General features: G+C 35.6%; 1 protein-coding gene across 2 annotated transcripts in view; it reads left to right on the top strand.

The window, feature by feature from the left end:
* Positions 1-19,954, top strand: part of LOC135705347 (OTU domain-containing protein 7B-like) — a 118,687-nt gene that overhangs the window by 56,907 nt on the left and 41,826 nt on the right. The gene's annotated exons all lie outside the window — the stretch shown is intronic.

Raw genomic sequence — 19,954 nt, forward strand, 5'->3', positions numbered from 1 at the left:
ATATCCATTAGTACCGTCCCAATGACGCGTTCATCTAGATAAAATTGATAAATAGCAGATTTTTAGCGATGGGCACAATTTTAGATCCATAGACCAACATTAGAGACATTTGCCCTATGACAGTATTCTGGCTAATTATGAATAGGGGAAATGGCTCTAATGTTGGCCTATGCATCTAAGATTTGGCCCATCGCTAAAAATCTGCTATTTATCAATTGTTATCTAGATGAACGCGTCATTGGGACGGTACTAATGGATATTTTCGGTCGCTATTGAAAATTTAGTCGATTGCTGAATTCACGTATGGGCCCACAATTAGGGGCATTTAGGCCGACATTACATCCATTTCCCCTATATCGAGTGAACCATTTAGTTGAATATACTTTCAACTTAAAAAAAACTCCTGGAGATTTATCCAAACATAGTCTTGAAAATTTGGACGGTGTCGTAGGGTGCTTGATTTTGCAATTCTTACAAAAAATTTATTTTTTCCTTTGGTTTGCTTTCCGTCGATCTTGTTTTCCATGCTGAGCACCAATGCTACCGATGCCAGGGAGGCAGCTCCCACACCTGGACCAGTGAACCGTTAAACGTTAGAACACCAGGAAAACTATTGGAAAATGCCTTCAAGTTCTATTGGAAACCGAGGAAAATATACCTCCTTTCCCAGAAAATAAATTGTAAACCTTGGAAACTTTCCAAAGGTATTAAGAACTTTGAAAAATCTAAAGTAAAATTTAAGATAATTTTAAAGGATTCTAGGGATGACACCAAGATATATCAGAGAAGAATATCAAAGTACAGACTACGAAAGTCTCATGTAAAATTAAGTGCTCTGAGGACCGATTTCTTCATCTCCGCTTAAATCTTAAGCCAGGATTACCTATAATTCAGCTCCGAAACAATTTTGGAAATAATTTTGAGTGCATTTTAACGAGAGTTCTGAGAAGAATTCTATGATGATGGGATGAGGATTGTAGGTCCAATTCTAATAAGAATTCAAAATTAGTTCTAAAATTTTGCTTAAAAGAGCTCTGATGAAAATTCCATGAAAGTCCCGTGAACTCCAAAGATGGTTCATGACTTATACTTGACGCCTTGCCTTGCCGTGATTGATCAGAACTGATGTACTTGTACATAGAACCACGTAGATGCATGGGATTAGCTTTCCATCTTCAATGTACACGCACACTAATTCAATCTATTTATAGATCAATCACAGCGCCGGCCACGTCCTCGGGGTCTTTTGGGGAGGGAAGGATAGTTCTAAAAGAATTCTGGTGTAGTTTCTGAAGATACTTCCAAGAGAGTTCTAAAGAGTTCGAAATAAATTCCGAGAAGAATTCCAATGGAATCGAATTTCGAGGGTTCAATCTCAAAGGAATTCTGAGAAGAGTTTCAAAGTTATTATGTGATGGATTTTTGATTTTGTTCGCTTTCTACTTTCTATATATAAATTTCATTCTGCCATACTATAACGGAACTATCAACTCTTTACTTTCATCTCCTCATTGATAGTATAAAATGTCCACTTTAATTTTGATATTTGATGTTAAGCATTTCCAACTACGAATTTTGTTGAAAAAGAATTTCAAGAATGCAATATTATTTTTGGAAAAGCTTATTTGCCTCTAAGCTAAGAGAAGGGGAATTATTATTAAAAAGTTCTTGAGATCATTCTGAAGAAATTCTGTGAAAAGTTCTTAGCGAATTATCAAAGTTATCTACCTAGATATATCAAATTTTAATGATTACGACCGCAAAACGGAATTACTATTTCAGGGGAATCATGTCAGAAGGGTATAACTCGAAACGTAAACAATGACTTTAAACGTCGATTACTCTTGAATGACCACACACCCCCGGAATCTGACTACACCAGCTCATAGAACAAATATTTCTCTATCAGATAATTTAGTTAGCTTGAGTGGGTGTGTTGTCATTCGTAAGAAACTGACGATCCAAGTCATTGTTTACGTTTCGAGTTAGACCCTTTTGACATGTTTCCCCTGATTTGCCAGTCATCAAATTATTCAAATTATTCACTTCAAATGCTCTTCACAAGAGATTCCGTTGTGAGATTCGATTAAATTAGAGGAATTTATGAAATTTTATTTTCAGTTCCATGACATAAAAAGTTTATTTCGATATCAAACCGTATTTGAACTTCTAATTTACCATATAAATGGTTACTTATTAAGTATTTACAAGTCACTATTTGGTCACTATTTCCGTAATTTTAGTCACTAAAGTCACTACTATTATATCGCATCAGCACTACCAGGCCTGTACTTCCCTCAGAGATAATGATCAGAGATGTTAAGCCTCAGAACATCCAGGTGGCACCGACTGGAATTGAACCCAGGCCTGCTGGGGTGAGAGGTAATCACGCTTACCACTACACCATCAGCGCCGCTTCGCAAGGAATTTAATATGGCTGATTCCTTACGGGAAGGTAATTTCATTTTAATAGCTCCGTGTTTCCAGGCTAAATCAGTCATCGTCGGTCGAAGTGGTTTATTGTGATGGAACGGGTTCGGTGGCCTTGGAGTGACCGTGTTTGCTTAGGCTGAGCAGTAGATCGTAGGTTCTGTCCCAGGCCCTTTTACATCACTCAGTTGATAGGGTCGTATCATTTGCTTACCATGCTTCAAGTGACCGCATCAGTTTCCAAAGTCAATTCAGATCTGATATACCCTTTCTACTAATAAATACAGATTCAGATCGATCCTTTGTATAATGAACTTTCGTAATATGTACAAAGAGAATGGTAAGCTCATTTCAAGACCCTTTAATTTGCATCTACAGTAATGATCTGATTTGGTCAACCCCTCCGCGCATTAGGCTTTTATTTTTCAACAATTCTTCATAACCGTAATTCCAAATCTTTCACATTCATGTTCAAGATGGATGTCTAAGGATAATCGAAGTAGGCCACGCTGCGAAAAAGCCGTGTTTTTGTTTTGCTGCGTCGTTTCGTTCTAGTGAAAATGTTACAAATTTACAATTTCATGTTTAAAAAGTGTTAATTTGAAAGTACAGAAGTGAAAATTTTCAAATTCCTATCCGTTGCATGTGGTGCCGACTGTTCTAACCTACGCATAGCTACGCTCAGCTAAGTTTATTTACCTTTTCGTTCCTCTGTCCTTGATAGGAAATGTATGGTGATGGTGTATATTTGCATCAATAATGTATTAGAGCGGGGCCTATCATGCGTGAAAATAGCTTCGAAATGCTTGCGTTCTTGAAATGGGCTAAATATTGTAGCTGCGGTAGAGCTGTAACCTTCTAACTCCCGGGTTCAAGCTTCTTTACATTCATAAGAAATGATTGCAGTCAGATTTTATCCATAATACAACTGCCAGACAGTGGGAGTTAGGCCAAGGGCGAATCTTCATTCTAATCTACTAATCCACATACTATTAATAACCTTCTACACATCAGAATGAATTGTGCATATATTTAGGATCAACAAATATTTTCAGGCGCAGGTAATGGTAATGGGCAGCAAATATTTCGATACTAAAGACATTGTCCCAATCTCGGTTGATATAGTAGATCAAATTATCTAAACTCCAGGATGATTAGAACCTTGAACATCTGGATTACTCGGAAATAGATCATGCATGATCCACATAAACACTTTGAATCTGATTGGACATTTTTCGATACTACAGATATTATTGCAGTCTTGGATGATCTAGTAGAACAAATCAACTGATGTCCTGGACGATTTGGAAAACCTATAATTTCCGGTATACATAGTAATAAGACGTGCATGATCCACAAAGTGACACATATACGATTCGGTTATGATTTGACAACGAAAAGTACTAGGTTCATATTAGAAATAAAAAAAAATCTGTAAATGTCTCACTATTGGACAGAACGACAGAACCCAAGGAATATCTGTGTAAATACACAACCGCGACGTGACCAACAAGTGGTACTTATGAATCTCTGGTAATTTCTCGATTATGTGCAGGGTGTTTGGTTTGAATCGGTAAAATTTTTTGAAAACTAGAGCCAAATTAACCAGGGATTGGCTTCGTTGGCTTCGGCAATACCTTAACCTATTATCGTCAGGGGGTAAACAAAGTCCTAGTGCACTCAGATTTTGGCAATAGATGCTCTGAAATACAATGTATCCACATGCCAAAATTGAGCTCTCAAGTACGCCGAAGCCAACATTTCCCCTACAACATTTAGGACAAAAAAATACGTCGCCAAGGTAAATTTTCAAGAAAATTTGCATTTCAAATAAAAATGCATTATTTTTTTTTAAAATAATGTTCCATCAAATCCAGGCCGGTATTAATCAATAGAATCTCATAATGTTAGGGTGTTTTATTATGTTCACTAATTACTCACAATTTAAACTATACATAAATAACTGAAGATGATACAATGTTTAAAAAAATTCAAGGTTTACAAACGATACTCCTTTAGCTCAGTCGGTAAAGACGCAGCTACAAAGCAAGGCCATGCTGGAGGCGAATGAGTTCGATTCCCGTTCGGTATATTAATTTTTCGAGTTGGGAAATTTCTCTACTTTCTTGGGCATAGGATGGTACAGGCATAGAAAGCTCTCAATTAAAATGTGAAAGTACTTCAAAGAACACTAAGTAGAGAGCAGGCAAAAATCTAATATGTTATAAGCAATAAGCTTGAAATGCCATTTAGTAGTATACAAATGCTATTTTTAGGCAATGAAAACAGTTTCTTTTTTGTCGCGGATTAGTATTTGAAGTCGCGGATTTCTTTTAAGAAATCGCGGATTTCGCGGATTAAATTTAGAAAATCTTGCAACAGCCCTGCCTATGGCTTACCCTCCCTACTAACAAAAATCCACCCTTCCCGTGACACTTATGAGGGGTCGTAGAGTTCTCTGCATCTCTCTTAAGTAAGTGTCGGACTAACATTCCTCCCCTTTCCCCACCAGATGCAAGGACGTGGCCACGACAGCTCCAGAGGCACATCCTTTAGGTAGTAATTAATCACAAATTACTATCTAGCAGCAACGGATGAAGGTGAGTCTCCTTCTTAACAACAGTTTGGAGCTCGTACCACCTATGACATTGTGCAACCTGGTTTATGCTATGCTATGTTCAAGATAGATGTCTAAGGTTTTAATCTGGTGCATAAGACCAATGAAAAAGCGCATGGACTTCGTAGAATATTACAGGGTGTCTACTACCTGGAAAAACCTGGAAAACCGGGAATTTACAGGGAATTTTATTTTTTCTGGAAAAACCTGGAATATTCAGGGAATTTTGGTTCCACTCAGGGAATTTTCCAATTATCACTTCATTCGTAATTCAAAAGAAGTTTTTCGTTCAGTTTCTCGAAACGTTTCTTAAGGACACTAAACTTGACAAGCATCTGACAGCTAAGACAACGTGTGCGAACGAGACAAGTTCATTAAGAGAGTCTTGTCACGCTCGCTCTTCGCTGATTTGTATGTGGAGGATCAAAATCGTCGTAAAAAGGAAACAGCCGAAAAAGAGAGACTGGCAACCGTCAAAAGGAAGCATACGAAGCATGTATTGTATAAGAATAAGCATGCCTGACAGCAGGCCTACATAGAATTTTTTTGAGCTTCAGAGAGGGTCGGAGATCTACTGAGAAATTTGTTGAGCTTCAGGGTAGTTCGTAGATCTTGAGAACAGAACTACAAACAAATTAAAAGTTATTAACAGAAATTCATAAAAACAAAATCACAAGAGAGGTCGTAGATCTTCAGATAAATGTTCAAAGAAATTTTCAAAACTTCAAGCAAGCAAAAATAATTTCAAATCAATTTGTAAAACTATAAGCGAAATTTTACAAATCTTCAGGAAAATTCGCATAACTTCAGATAAGTCCAAGAATCTACAGGGAAATATAAAGTATTTCACAGAAGTTTGGAGATCCTCGAAACATTATTCAACATCACAAAAGTTCGTAGATCTTCAAAAAAAAGCTACAGAACTTTGAAAAAAATCCACAGGACTTCTGAAAAAATCACAAGAATCTCAGAAATGTTAATGGATATTCAGTAAAAATTGCAGAACTTCAGTGATTTAAAAAAATAAATATTTACACGATTTCAGGAAAATTTGTAGATCTTGAGAGAGACATTTAAAACTTCAAGGAAGCTCAAATATTTTCTGATAAATTTTGACAACTTTAGGTAATCTTCAAGGAAATTTTCAAATCTTCAGGGTAACCCTAGAGGAATTTACAAAACATCAGAGAAGTTTGGAGATCTACTGAGAAATTTATGGAGCCTCAAGTTTTTTTTTTTGTAGATCTTGGGAATAGAGCTACGGAGCTTAAGACAACTTTACAGAACTTTAAAGATATTTGCAGGAATTTGACGGAAAGTTTCACAGTTTCACAGTTTCACACAAATGTGAGATCTTCAGAAAAATTCGTTAAGGGGGTATTCCCAATCTTTTGCCTTTTTTCGGCCTGTTTTTCAATTATTTTTTTTTCAAGGAAAATGAATAGTAATGCGCCTAACTCTTTGGGATTCTTGTTTATTTAACATTAAAGTTTACAAATAAATTTTTTTCGACATAAAAAAAGACATTATTGACGTCACAAAATGGCGGCAAACAGACCCCTGTTCGCCGCAAACGCCTGGACGGGCGAAGACTTTTCTCTGGAACGGCTTCATCTGAAACAGATTTCGTGATGAAATAATAATCTGCATAAGATTCTCTGGAGCTTCTCCCGTTGGCAGCAAAAAATCTAGCAAATTAACAAAATGGCGGCCATATGAAAAAACAGGCGATTTTTAGCCCGCTTTTTTGCAGCTTTAAGGTGCTTCAAACAATGTTAAATGTTAATATTTTTGGCTGAAAGTGGGAGAAGCTCCAAAGAATTTAATAAGGAACAAAATGCGCAAAGATTCAAGTCAATATCTCTTATAGTTTCTGAGAAAAATCTTCGCCCGATAAAAAAATGTGGTTTCGAGAAAAACGCGTTTAAAGTTTTGACTTTAGTTAAAACCATTTGGGGGTTCTTACCATTAGTCAGCTATGCCTGGACACCGAATTCGCTGATCGGAAAACGGCTTGGGGGGATGAAAGTATATAGTCTAAAGTACAAAAAAACGTGAAAAAAAAAAATTTGATTTTTTGAAAAAAAAAGATCAGGAATACCCCCTTAAATGTCAGAAAAGCACCTCAATTCCAAAAACAAATCGCAGCGAAGTACAAAAGTACAATATTTTGCAGAACTCCATGGAAGTCGGAAATAGATAAATCTAAAGAACTTCAGAGAAGTCCGTAGACCCTAAGAGAAGTCTGTAAAACGTCAGAAAATTCGTACGTTTTTAGAAAAATTTGCAAAACTTCAGCAAAACTCGCAGAACTTCGTTAAAGTTCGCCGATTTTTAGATCAAGAATCCACAAAGAAATTTAAATAACTTTATAAAAGTTGGAGATCTACTGTGAAATTTATTGAACTTCAGGGCAGTTCGTAGATCTTTAGAGCAGAAATGCAGTACTTCAGAAAACTTTACAGAATTTGAAATAAATTTTAGGAACTTTAGAAAAGTTCAGAGGGTAGGTCGTAAATCTACTCAAAAATTAGCAGATGTTTAAATAAATTTTCAGAATTTTACTGCGGTTCTTGGATTTTGAAAGACATTCACAGAACTTCAGGTAAGTTCGCTGATCTTTAGAGATATTTGCACAGCTTCAGAAAAATTAGAAAAACTTCAGAATACTTCCTAAAACTTCCGGAAAGTTCAAAAATTTCTAGATAATCTTTTAATTCTTTAGAAAATTGTATAGATGTTCAGAGATATTTGCAGATATTCATTGAATCATGAAAATCTGCAGAGAAAATTACAGAACTTTCGAGAAGTTTGTACATTATTAGAAATGTTGTGAACATCAGAGATAACTGTTGATCTTCAAGGATCTTAAATCTTCAGGGATTCAGGAACTTTGTATGTTTTTAGGTAAATTAGCTGAACTTCTGAAGAACACACAGACTTTCAAAGAAATCTGTAGAACTACCGAGATATTTGCAGATTGTCAGGAAACATTGTTGATTTTTAATTAAATTTTACCGGAGAACATAAACAAAACTTCAGGGACGTCAGAAGGTTTGAAGACCTTGCAGAATTGAGTTGTTAACAGAAATTTTCAGAACTCAAGGAATCATGTATATCTAGTGAGAACTTTTCCCACTAGCTTGTCTAAAGTTGGTATCGACATCCTGGCGAAGTTTTGAAATCCATTTTCATCTTCATATCGCAGCTCTTGATGGACAAGATGAGCCAAATCCCTGCCGGTGTTCCTCCTGAGCAACCATTTCCTACTCCACAAAGTTCACCTTCTCTTTCTCATTTTATTTAAAATAATAAAAGCAAATACGTCTGCCGAAACTAGAGCAATTTTCCGGTAATTCATGATGAAAGTATTTACTTTTGATTCCTGATACAGTTTTTTCGACATGTGCAAGCAGTGTGAATACCAGCAAACAGGGGGGTTCGATAAAATAATAATGTGTATAATTTGTATGCACCTGGAATTTTTTTCATCCGACCTGGAAAAACCTGGAAAACTCAGGGAATTTGATTCCTTGGATTGAGTAGACACCCTGTATTAGCTAAGATTTGCATAAAAAGAGCTCATAGAATCGGGTCATTACTGTATGTGTAATTATGCTGGTTTTTGTCAATCACTGAATAGCTACTACGAAATGTACCGCTCATTACGTTTAAATTTAATCATCATGCGATGGTTGCAGAACTTACCGATTCTATCTGTGCACTGCTGCGACTTCTGTCCATCGATAACATTTGTTCCAAGTCGCTGACCGTTTCATTATATCATCAAATGAAAATAAAATTGCCCACTCTAGTATCGCTAATAATCACGTATTGCCGCCCGATTGTCCTTTCATTTCGAAATGTCATCTTTGAGCGCATCACCCCGGCGGTGTTATTTTTCTTCTTCTTTTCGGTAATAACCATCGATTGGCAACGACGTGCCCGCCAACGACGACGACAATAGAGCCGCGCTTCGGTTAATTCAAATCCAATTCCGATCCAATCGCACCAAGCGGGCGCGAATTGTCCGCACTTCACTTGGGGCCGGTAGCAATGGCGGGGTACAATAAAATAGTATATGTAACTAGGTATGTATAGTTGGTACCTAAGTAGCAGCAGATAACAATGGAGAGCCGAATGAATTGTGTCGTGTTGTGAATTTGTTGTCATCAAAAGCGATTTATATTGGTGCTGCGATTGCTGGCCTGCCAAAAAAAAATACCAGCATAGAGTACCGTCGTCGTCGTCGTCGTCGAAAGAACGAAGAATGGAACATTCCAGCGCGAAACGAGCCGGTAGTTAAGCTTGATTAGTCGCGCATTAGTAGCTCGGCACATGGCAGAGCGCTGCAGGGCACATTGTCAGATGATAGTCAGTGTCTGGGTCATCACGAACAATACCGTTTGGCTTTGGCTTGGCGACAACGGACGATGTAATTGTGTCCTCTAACTATTCGCTGTAATGCATTCTATGCATATAGTTGTTATAATGTCGGGTTGGGGATGGTAAGAACGCAGTGACACAAGTACGATAAGTCGACCATGTTACGTTACATGTGATATTATCGGGAACGACGAGGGGTGTGAGTTTATTCCTTATCGCACAGGCTAGCAGTGCCTCTCGTTCGTAAAGGGCTGCTGTTATATATGAGCAGAGCGCGCGCGAACGGCGAGCGAGTGCGCCCTAATTGAGTCATCAAATTGTGATAATCTCATTTGAATGCAGGACCATAAATTTAGATGCTCCCGGAGGGCTTTTGCTGGGCCTACTTGCAAGATCAGAGGCAATCCATAAAGGGAATTATTGTGCACTGCACATAAGCCGAGGTGTCGTAATTCGGTCTTAATTAAATCTGTGGCAGTCGGTTGGTCGGTTCTATTAATAACTGGCGTAGTCTAGTCTTGATAAGGTGATAAACTCGCGATTGCATTCGGTGCAATATGCCGGTAAAGTCCGTACCGAAAATGTCATTAGCAAGATAACTTTCATAGCGTTGTGTCTACTAAAATCAATTGAACTTGCTTGACTTACTTGATGTCCGAAGTGACCATAAGGTTTACTCAATTCCAACATATTTTGCAAAAGCAAGAGCAAAAACTACTGCATAAACTTTCTGTGCAATTACTTGTATGTGGGTTGTAGAACTCTTTGACATCCATGCCTCTCACGCTAAACGTCACGAATTCTAATCTTATCCCCGGACAAGTAACGAATGACCTACAATGTGTGAAACTGACTGACGATGTGATGATGATGATACGGAACTACCACTCATTGTAGCAAAACAACTGTTGGCAGACTGTGGACTATCCTCGCTGTTCGACTTGATTAAGTATAATAACCACTAATTGTACTCTATCTGCCATTGTATGAAGGGAAGGGCCAAAAACGGTTTGGGTGAATCCGTGGGCAACATCGCCCACATGCATCCACGGGATAAATGAGAATCTCCTTCCAACAACAGGATCATATAACCGGTCAAAAAACAGGCCATATAACAGATGGATGCCACAATAAGTGGGGAGAAGAGCCCGCCCTCTATTCACGAAATGTTAAAAAACAGGGAGTTGGCATTTCCACTCTCTCCATCCATTTCGTTTTAATCGGGTGCTCTGGTGGACCTTAACTAGCCCAGCTCTTAGTGATTCGTATAATTAATATATACAATGTGTGAAAGTGACTATAATACATACACGGGAAAAGCCTACACAGAAAAACATTCTGAAATTTAACTATAGCGTAAAATATCCCTTCGTTTAATTTTTCTTCTTCTTCTTCACATTTCAAGCCTATTGATTATCGCATATTAGCTTATTGCGTGTTCTCAACTTAGTGTTCTAGATGCACTTCCGTTATTAATTGAGCGCTTCCGATGCCTGTACCATTTTTGCATTAGTATAATTGTGTGGCAAGTACAATCATACTTCTATGCCCAGGGAAGTCGAGAAATTTTCCAACCCGAAAAATTCCTAGACCGGACCGGGAATCGAACCCAGCCACCTCCAGCATGGTCTTGCTTTGTAGCTGCGTCTTTACCAACTGAGCTAAGAGAGGTCCCTTAATTTTGACCTATACTTGGCATAAACAGCGAAATCGTTTACAAGCTTGCATGAAGTATTGCTAATTTATGCGATATTGCACTTAAATTTACACGAAATATCGCGTAAATTTATGCCAAATCTAGCGTTCATTTTATGTGCGCTATTCTCGCAGAAATTTACATGAATTTATCAAACGGTGTAGAATGTTCAAGTTTACGGAATAAATCGCTGTGAGCGTCGTCTTACATAGCATTGTGATTATGAAAATCCAGCACAACTGCCCATTATAACCGTGATCGTGAGTCGTTTTCAGAACTATCAACATTAAAATGTTTTAATTTTTTTCTCTTCAAAGATCTTCAAGTAACCGAAGATTTGAACTCGCCCCCTTGTCATCTAGCTGAAACCGAGCTCGCGTCTCCTTGGCAGTGTCCTGAATGTTTTGGGAATCCTAACTGGATTTCCTTCGATAGAATCGGTTCTCCCTTTCCTTCTCTATCTAATGATATTCCACGGAGGAGTATTCACTGAACCGGACAAATGTTACTTTTCCTTAGTAAGTATACATGATATCAAAAATGAAGTCTGAAATCTAAAAAAGCTATGTCCCAGAGTCTAGCATTTTGAATATTGTTGTTAATTTTAGCACCTTGATAATTTTTCATGTCACAGAATCTAGAACATTTATCCATTTATGGTATATTGAATGCACGTCCATAGAGGATTTTTTCAAGCTTGATATCTCATGTATACTATTCTGAAATTTCTAGCCCCATGATCTTGAACAATTTTCTAAGACCAGGATCATGGAATTTGCTCTCAATCGGAGTCTCAGAATCTTAAGATTTGTTAATCCTAGAGATATGGTAATCCTGGATCTTCCTCATGAATGTAGGCGACGAGTATTAGTACAAGAAACTGAAGAAGTCTGCACATTGTAGAAGAAATACGCGTATCTGTCAAGGATAAGCAAATAAGGTAGTGAATTAAATGGAAATTATTAATCTCTCTCCCTCCCTGGATCTTGTTTTTTCCCAGTGTTTGAATTAACTAAATTATTTCTTTGCAATTTATCTCAGGGTATCTTTGCAAATTTATCAAGGATTTCCTTAGGATCATTCCAAAATGTCTTCAGAGTTACTTTTTCTTTCAGTATTCCCCTTAACAATCTTATGATTCTGTCCGGTATTCCCTAGAAATTTTCTCTATAAAAGAACTCAAGACAGATCAGAAACCTCTTGAAATTCACTCTACATTTTTTTTGTATTCTTAATAATTCTCGTGAGCATTGGCTTTCAATATCCATACTTGTCTTTAAAATATTAATTTAGAAAACAATTTTTCCAAAATTACCTTGGAATTCACCTCTGAATTCCATGGGATTTTTCCGCAGAACTTCAATGAAATACTTCTCAACATGCCCTTCAATGGTCTCTAGGAATTTTCTACGAATTCTCTTGACACTTTCCTTAAAATTCCTTTCGAAATTTCTTCAGAATCTTCTGTAACATTACTTAGAGTTTCTTTTGAAATTTGATCAAAATTTGCTGCCATAACCTTCCAGAAAATCTTTGAAATTCCCCCAAAATTCTTATGACTTCTCTCGGGCATTATCATGAAACTATCATCATGAAATCCTGCAAAGTATTTGTGGAGTAATGTTGAGAATTAGATTCCCTTGGCACATATCCTCAGAATTCCTATTCGATTAATTGATTTTGATATAAGCATGAGTTTAGACAAATTCAGGATAATTCCATGATGTGCTAAAATGAAATCGAGACCCCTTAAGATGTTCCGAGAGATTCAGTACAGAGACCTTCAGATTATTTATGAAAACTTCAGAAATATATCAGGAACACCACAGAAGAAATCCAGAGAATTCCAGGGAAGTTTAAAGGTGATCACGAGAATTCCATTTATTTCAAAGCAGAACCGACATCTTCATTAGAATTGAGAGTTTTAGGAAAGCTCCGAGATCATCAAGACAGATCATAGAATTAAAGGGTGGTTAAACAATTTTCAAGGAAATTGCAGAAACCTTAAAGAAATTAAAAAAAAATCCGGGAATTTCCGGAAACTTCGGTTTGCTAAGAGAAAATTTCTGGAACGCAATACAAATTATATGAACTTCCGGGGAATGTGCGAGTATTTCAAGGGTGTTATACCATGGAAATTCCAAGCTCTAAAAAATTTCAAAAATTCAGTTCAGTTGATTAGAGAGCATCAACAAAGTTCCATTAATTTAAAAAAAATGCTAGAACTTTTTTTAACAAGCAACGATATTTTCTTGAAATTCCAGAGAACTTCTAAGAAATTTAGATATTTTTAGATTGTTTCGTTGTATTCAGTAAAGTTCCGAGTACGATCAGATAACATTACAAAAATCCCATTAACTTAAGGAAATTTGCAGCGACTTACAAGGAGTTCCTTGAAATTATGGGATATTCCGAGAATTCTATGATTGAACTGAAAACTTTAGAAGATTCAGGGAATTACAAATTTAAATCAGAAAATTCACTGGAACATTTGATCAATTTAGAAGTTAAGATATGCATAGAAAACTTCAGGGCTGGACTTTCCAGGGAACATTAGTGATTTAAGGCAAAGTTCCGTGAGCGTTTATAAACTTTATAAAACTTAAGGAAAATTATATAACTTAAATGCAATTCAATCAATTCCAGTAAAATTCTGGGTTCTTTTAAAAAAATACTTAGATATTCAGGGCAGTTTAGAGAATTTTAAAGGCGTTGAGAAATATTTCGGTCAGTTTTAAAAACTTCAGGAAACTCTCGATTCAATAGTCTATGCTATGAATTAGTTTCGAAAATCGACAAATCTTGAGAACATCAGTGAAAATCATAGTACTATATTAATTATTTCGTTCGGGGAGCTTAAAGAAGTTCCTGAAATTTCAGAAAAACTTCGAAAACTTCACAGAGATCTTCGGAAACATTTCGAAAACTTCATAAAAGTTAATGGAATTTAAGGGAAGATCCGAGAACTTCAGGAACTTATATGGACATTTCAGGAGTATTTCAAATAAGTTTAGTAGAGCTCAAAAAACAAGGGGAATTTTAGGGGAGTGTGAAAAAGTTTCGAGAAATTCAGTGAATTGTTAAAACTTCAGAGAAGATTCATGATCGTTAGGAAAATTGTGGAAACTTTAGGAGGTCCGAAAATGTTTAGAGAATTTAAAAACAATGATGAGAAGTATTGCGAGCCTCAGGCTAGTTTCTCAAACTACAAAAGAACTTCAAGGCAGTTATATTAACTTCAGGAATATTTTGGGAACTTTCAAGTTGTTCTGAAGACCTTAGGAATAGTTCATTACATATTCAACGGAGATTTCTCATGAAAATTCGCTTGGAGTTCTCCTCATCATTGGAATTATTTCAGAAATTCAAATTATTTCAAAAAAAAAAAAAAAAACAAGAATATAGTTAGAATACTTTTTTATTTTTAACTAGTTCGTTTATTTGGAAGGCTCAATCGCGTTAGCTTTGCGGAGCCGATAATAAATTGTTCTTTGTTTGTAACAAAATTCACTTAATTCTATGTCTAGTAGGAGTTGGGCCGAATACTCGCGGCTTACTCGAGGTTAGAGAGGTACATTGTCAAAGGTAGGATCAGGGGAGGAGCTTGTGGGTAAGGTTTCGTTGTCTCATCAGAGCGTTGTCGCTAGTATGAACGGTTAGAATACTTCTCGCAACTATCCTCCGAATCCAATTTTCTTTTAATTTTCCTAGGAATTGCCTTGAAATTCTCCTCAGTAAGAAATCCTTTGTAAAGATTCTCAGAATTCATTTCAGATTTCTTTTTTAATCTCACTCCTTCCCTTGGAATTCTACTCACATTGAAAGCCTCCTCAGAATTCATTTTCATTTCTCCTCACAAATTCCTTAGATTTCTCCAAACAAATTAAGTTGGCAATCTGTCCTGAAATTATTTTCCGAATTTCTTATGGAATTCTCATTGAATAAGTCTAAAACATCAAACATTTATTTGGTATGCCATCAGAACGACTAATTTTCTTCCCTTAAGTCACTTTTTTAAAACTATCAGTCACTATTTGGTCACTTATTTCTTCAACATGGTCACTAAAAATCACTATTTTTGACCGAATTGCTCTCTACCAGCTCTGTCATGAGACACCTGCCACCTTAGGTTTTTTTAGAGTTAATTCATTTTGAATCTTCCTCCGAATTATCTTAGAAGGCTCCCTGAAAATCCTTCCGATTTGCTTTAGAGTTCCCTGAAATAAAACTAATAATCCCCATATTAGTATCTTCAGAACCACATTGGAATTCAAATTTTGTCTGATTGCTTTTTTTCTTAAAATACTTCTGAACATTACCTGACATTTACTAGTCAAATTCCGTTGGAATTCTCCCCAGAATTAACCACTTCATTCGAGCAGTTAAAATGACGTTTACTACCACTCGAACTTTGAAATAAAACATTATTTTGAGATTTTTTCTTCGAGAACCTCGAGAAAAGTAGCCAACATTTGTGCGTTTCATAAAAAAAATAGAAATTAGTTAGACCAGTTTTGTGAAATCGCTGGTAGAAAGTCACGCCAAAACTGCTTGACAAAGTGGTCAATTCCTCTACTATTCTCCTCAAAACTTATTTGGAATTCTCTAGAAAATTTGAAGCATTATAATGTCAGAATCGTGTAATGTTGGCCTAAATGCCCCTGATTTGGGCCCACACATAAATTCAGCAATCTACTAAATTTTCAATAGCGACCAAAAATATTCGTTAGTACCGTCCCAATGACGCGAGAATCTAGATACAATTGATAAATACCAGATTTTTTTAGCGATGGGCCCAATCTTAGATCCATAGGCCAACATTAGAGCCATTTCCCCTATGTTGATCTTCTCCAAAGTCCTTAAAATTTTCGTAAAATTTTCTGATCTTATCTTAAATTGTCATAAATTGTCCTGGAATTTGCTGATCTAAAGTTCTCAGAATATTCCTGAAATTCGCTGATTTTCTCTGATGTTTTATGAACATTTGTGAAGCTCACTGATTTTATCTGTAGTTATCAAAATATTCCTGAAGTTCTTTGATTTTCTCTTTAGTTCTTAGAATTGCCTGAAGTTCGCTGATTTTCTCTGAAGTTCTCAGAAAATTTCTGAAGCTCGCTGATTTTCTCTGACGTTTTAAGAATTTTACCCGAAGTATGTTGACCTTCTCTGAAGTTTTTAGTATTGTGAAATTTTATCATCTTATCCAGAATTCTCATAATTTTCCTGATTTTTTTAGAATTTTCCAGGAATTTGCTGATTCTCTTTCAAGTCTCAGAATATTCCTGAACTTTGCTGATTTTCTCTGAAGTTGTGAGTAAATTTGTGAAGTTCGCTGATTTTATCTGAAGTTATGAGAACATTGCTGAAGTTTTCTGATCTTCCCTTTAGTTTGTAGAATTTTCCTGAAGTTTTCTGATTTTACCTGAATTTATCAGAGTATTCCTGAAGTTTTCTGATCTTTTCTTAAGTTCACATATTTTTCCTGAAGTTCTTAAAATTTGCTTGAAATTCTTTGATGTTCTCTAAGGTTATGAGCAAATTTTTGAAGTTCGCTGATTTTATCTGAAGTTAACAGAATTTTACTGAAATTATCTGATCTTCTCTCAAGTTCACGCAATTTTTCTGAAGTTCGCTGATTTTCTCTGACGTTATCAGAATATTCGTGAAGTTTTCTGACCTTCTCTCAAGTTCTCAGCATTTTCCCAATGTTCGCGGATTTTCTAAGAAGTCATCAGACTATTCCTGACGTTTTATGATCTTCTCTAAAGTTCGTAGAATTTTCCTGAAGTTCGCTGATTTTCACTGAAGTTGTGAGTAAATTTGTGAAGTTCGCTGATTTTATCTGAAATAATCAGCATATTCCTGAAGTTTTCTGATATTTGCTTATGTTCACAGATTTTTCCTTAAGTTCTTCAATTTTTTTTAGAAATTCTTTGATGTTCTCAGAGTATTCCTGAAGTTCGTTGATTTTCTCTGAGGTTGGGAGCAAATTTGTGAAGTTCGCTGATTTTATCTGAAGTTTCCTGAAGCTGCTTGATCTTCTCTTAAGTTCACAGAATTTTCCTGAAGTTCGTTGCTTTTCTCTGACGTTATATGAATATTCGTGAAGTTTTCTGACCTTCTCTCAAGTTCTCAACATTTTCCTTATGTTCTCGGATTTTCTATGAAGTCATCAGACTATTCCTGATGTTCAATGATCTTCTCTAAAGTTCTAAGCATTTTCCTGAAGTTCGTTGATTTTCTCTGAAGTTGTGAATAAATTTGTGTAGTTCGCTGATATTATCTGAAGCTATCAGTATATTTCTGAAGTTTTCTGATCTTCTCTTAAGTTCACAGATTTGTCCTGAAGTTCTTAAAACTTTCTTGAAATTCTTTGATGTTCTCAGAATATTCCTGAAGTTCGTTGATTTTCTCTGAGGTTATGATCAAATTTGCGAAGTTCGCTGATTTTATTTGAAGTTATAAGAATTTTCCTGAAGCTGTTTGATCTTCTCTCAAGTTCTCAGAATGTTCCTGAAGTTCGCTGATTTTATCTGAAGTTATCAGAATATTCGTGAAGTTTTCTGACCTTCTCTCAAGTTCTCAGCATTTTCCCAATGTTCGCGGATTTTCTAAGAAGTTATCAGACTATCCTGACGTTTTATGATCTTCTCTAAAGTTCGTAGAATTTTCCTGAAGGTCGATGATTTTCACTGAAGTTGTGAGTAAATTTGTGAAGTTCGCTGATTTTATCTGAAGTTACCAGCATATTCCAGAAGTTTTCTGATCTTCCCTTATGTTCACAGATTTTTCCTGAAGTTCTTAAAATATTCTTGAAATTCTTTGATGTTCTCAGAATATTCCTGAAGTTCGTTGATTTTCTCTGAGGTTAAAAGCAAATTTGCGAAGTTATAAGAATTTTCCAGAAGCTGCTTGATCTTCTCTCAAGTTCACAGAATTTTCCTGAAGTTCGCTGATTTTCTCTGAACTTATCAGAATATTCGTGGAGTTTTCTGATCTTCTCACAAGTTCTCAGCATTTTCCTAATGTTCTCGGATTTTCTATGAAGTCATCAGACTATTCCTGATGTTTTATGATCTTCTCTAAAGCTCTTAGAATTTTCCTACAGTACACTTATTTTCTCTGAATTTATCAGAATATTCCTGAAGTTTTCCAATCTTCTCTGAAGTTTACAGATTTTTCCTCAAGTTCGTTGAATTTTCTTGAAACTTGCTGATCTTCTCTGATATTCGCAGAATATTCCAAAAGTTCATTGATTTTCTCTGATGTTTTTAGAATTTTCGTGTAATTTTCTGATTTTCTTTGAACATCTCAGATTTTTCCTGGAGTTCTTCCTCAAGTTCTCAGAAAATTGCTGAAGTTCGCTAATTTTCTCTGAAGTTGTGAGACAATTTTTGAAGTTCGCTAATTTTGTCTGAATTTATCAGAATATTATTGATGTTTTTTGATTGTTTCTGTAAATAGTACACACATTTTTCCTGAAGTTCTTAGATTTTTCTTAAAATCTGCTGGTCTTCTCTGATGTTCTCAGAATATTCCTGGAGTTCGTTGACTTTCTCTGAAGTTTATGAGAAAATTTGTGAAGTTCGCTGATTTTCTCTGAAGTTATCAGAATATTCCTGAAGCTGATGAAGCTCGCTGATTTTTGCTAAAGATTCCCGGTCTTCTCTAAAGTTCTCAGAAAATTTCTAAAGTTCGCTGATTTTCAGAATTATCCTGAAGTTTGTTGATTTTCTCTGAAGTTCTTGGAATTTTCTAACCTTCTATAAAGGTTTCCTGATTTTCTCTGTTGTCATCAGAATATTCCTGAAGTTTTCTAATCTTCTCTAAAGATTCCTGGGCTTCTCTTCAGGCTTCTCAAGTTTTTCGAAATGGCGTATTCGAGATTTTTCAACTAATCATAACACGAAAACGCCACTTTAACCTCAAAATGAAATCTAAGACAATGTTGTAGGAAAAAGAAATTCTTTTTTAGAACAATATACACGGTGAAAAATTTCATAACAGTTTGGGTAAGCCAGCAAATAAAGTGTTTAAAACTTAAATAACAAAATCGACCATCTTCAATATATTTTTTAATATTGTTCATTAAAAGGCTTATAAAAATGCAAAATTCAGTGAAATTTTCAAGTTGGACACTTAAATAGTAACAACAATGCATGAACTACAACTTTTGAACAAATTTTCGTAGATTTTGTTTAAACAATTTTTTGTGAAATTTTGCACAGAAAACGATTTTGACAATCTAAGAAATGGTTTCCTGTGCACGATTTCCCAAAAATGTTGGTGAAGCAAAAAGTTTATTTTTCTCTCCAAAAGTTGTTGTTGTTGTTGTTGTTGTTTAAAGAATCATGTTATTTTCAAAGTGTTCAGCTTGAAATTTTCACATAAGTTAACATTTTTCATAAGCTTCTTCTTAATGAAAAAAAAAAAGAAATACAATACAAATATTAAAGGGGAGCAGTTCCACGCCAAATGACGAATCGGAAAATCTCGGCATTCTCTGATTTGAATAAAATATTGCATAATTGTGTGTTATGAGCAATCATGTACATTTTTACTAAAAAACGACCATTTTGGATCTTGTATGTTTTTAAATATGGCGTCTGTCATTTTTCAATAAATTGTAGGACGAAAACGTCATTTCTGATCGAAATGACGTCTGATACAAGGTTGTAGATAATATTAAAATCTCTCTAGAAAAACTGTACATGGTATTTTTTTTAGTAATTTTGAGCACAAATAAAAAAAAGTGTTTCAAAACTCAACTTTTTCAAAAAAATATATTTTTATGTCTTGCATTTTATTTGTATTTATTATATTAT

Source organism: Ochlerotatus camptorhynchus, unplaced genomic scaffold (assembly GCF_037179485.1).
Source record: "Ochlerotatus camptorhynchus isolate MF236.1 unplaced genomic scaffold, CSIRO-AGI_Acam_v1.1 ptg000022l, whole genome shotgun sequence".
NCBI lineage: Eukaryota > Metazoa > Arthropoda > Insecta > Diptera > Culicidae > Ochlerotatus > Ochlerotatus camptorhynchus.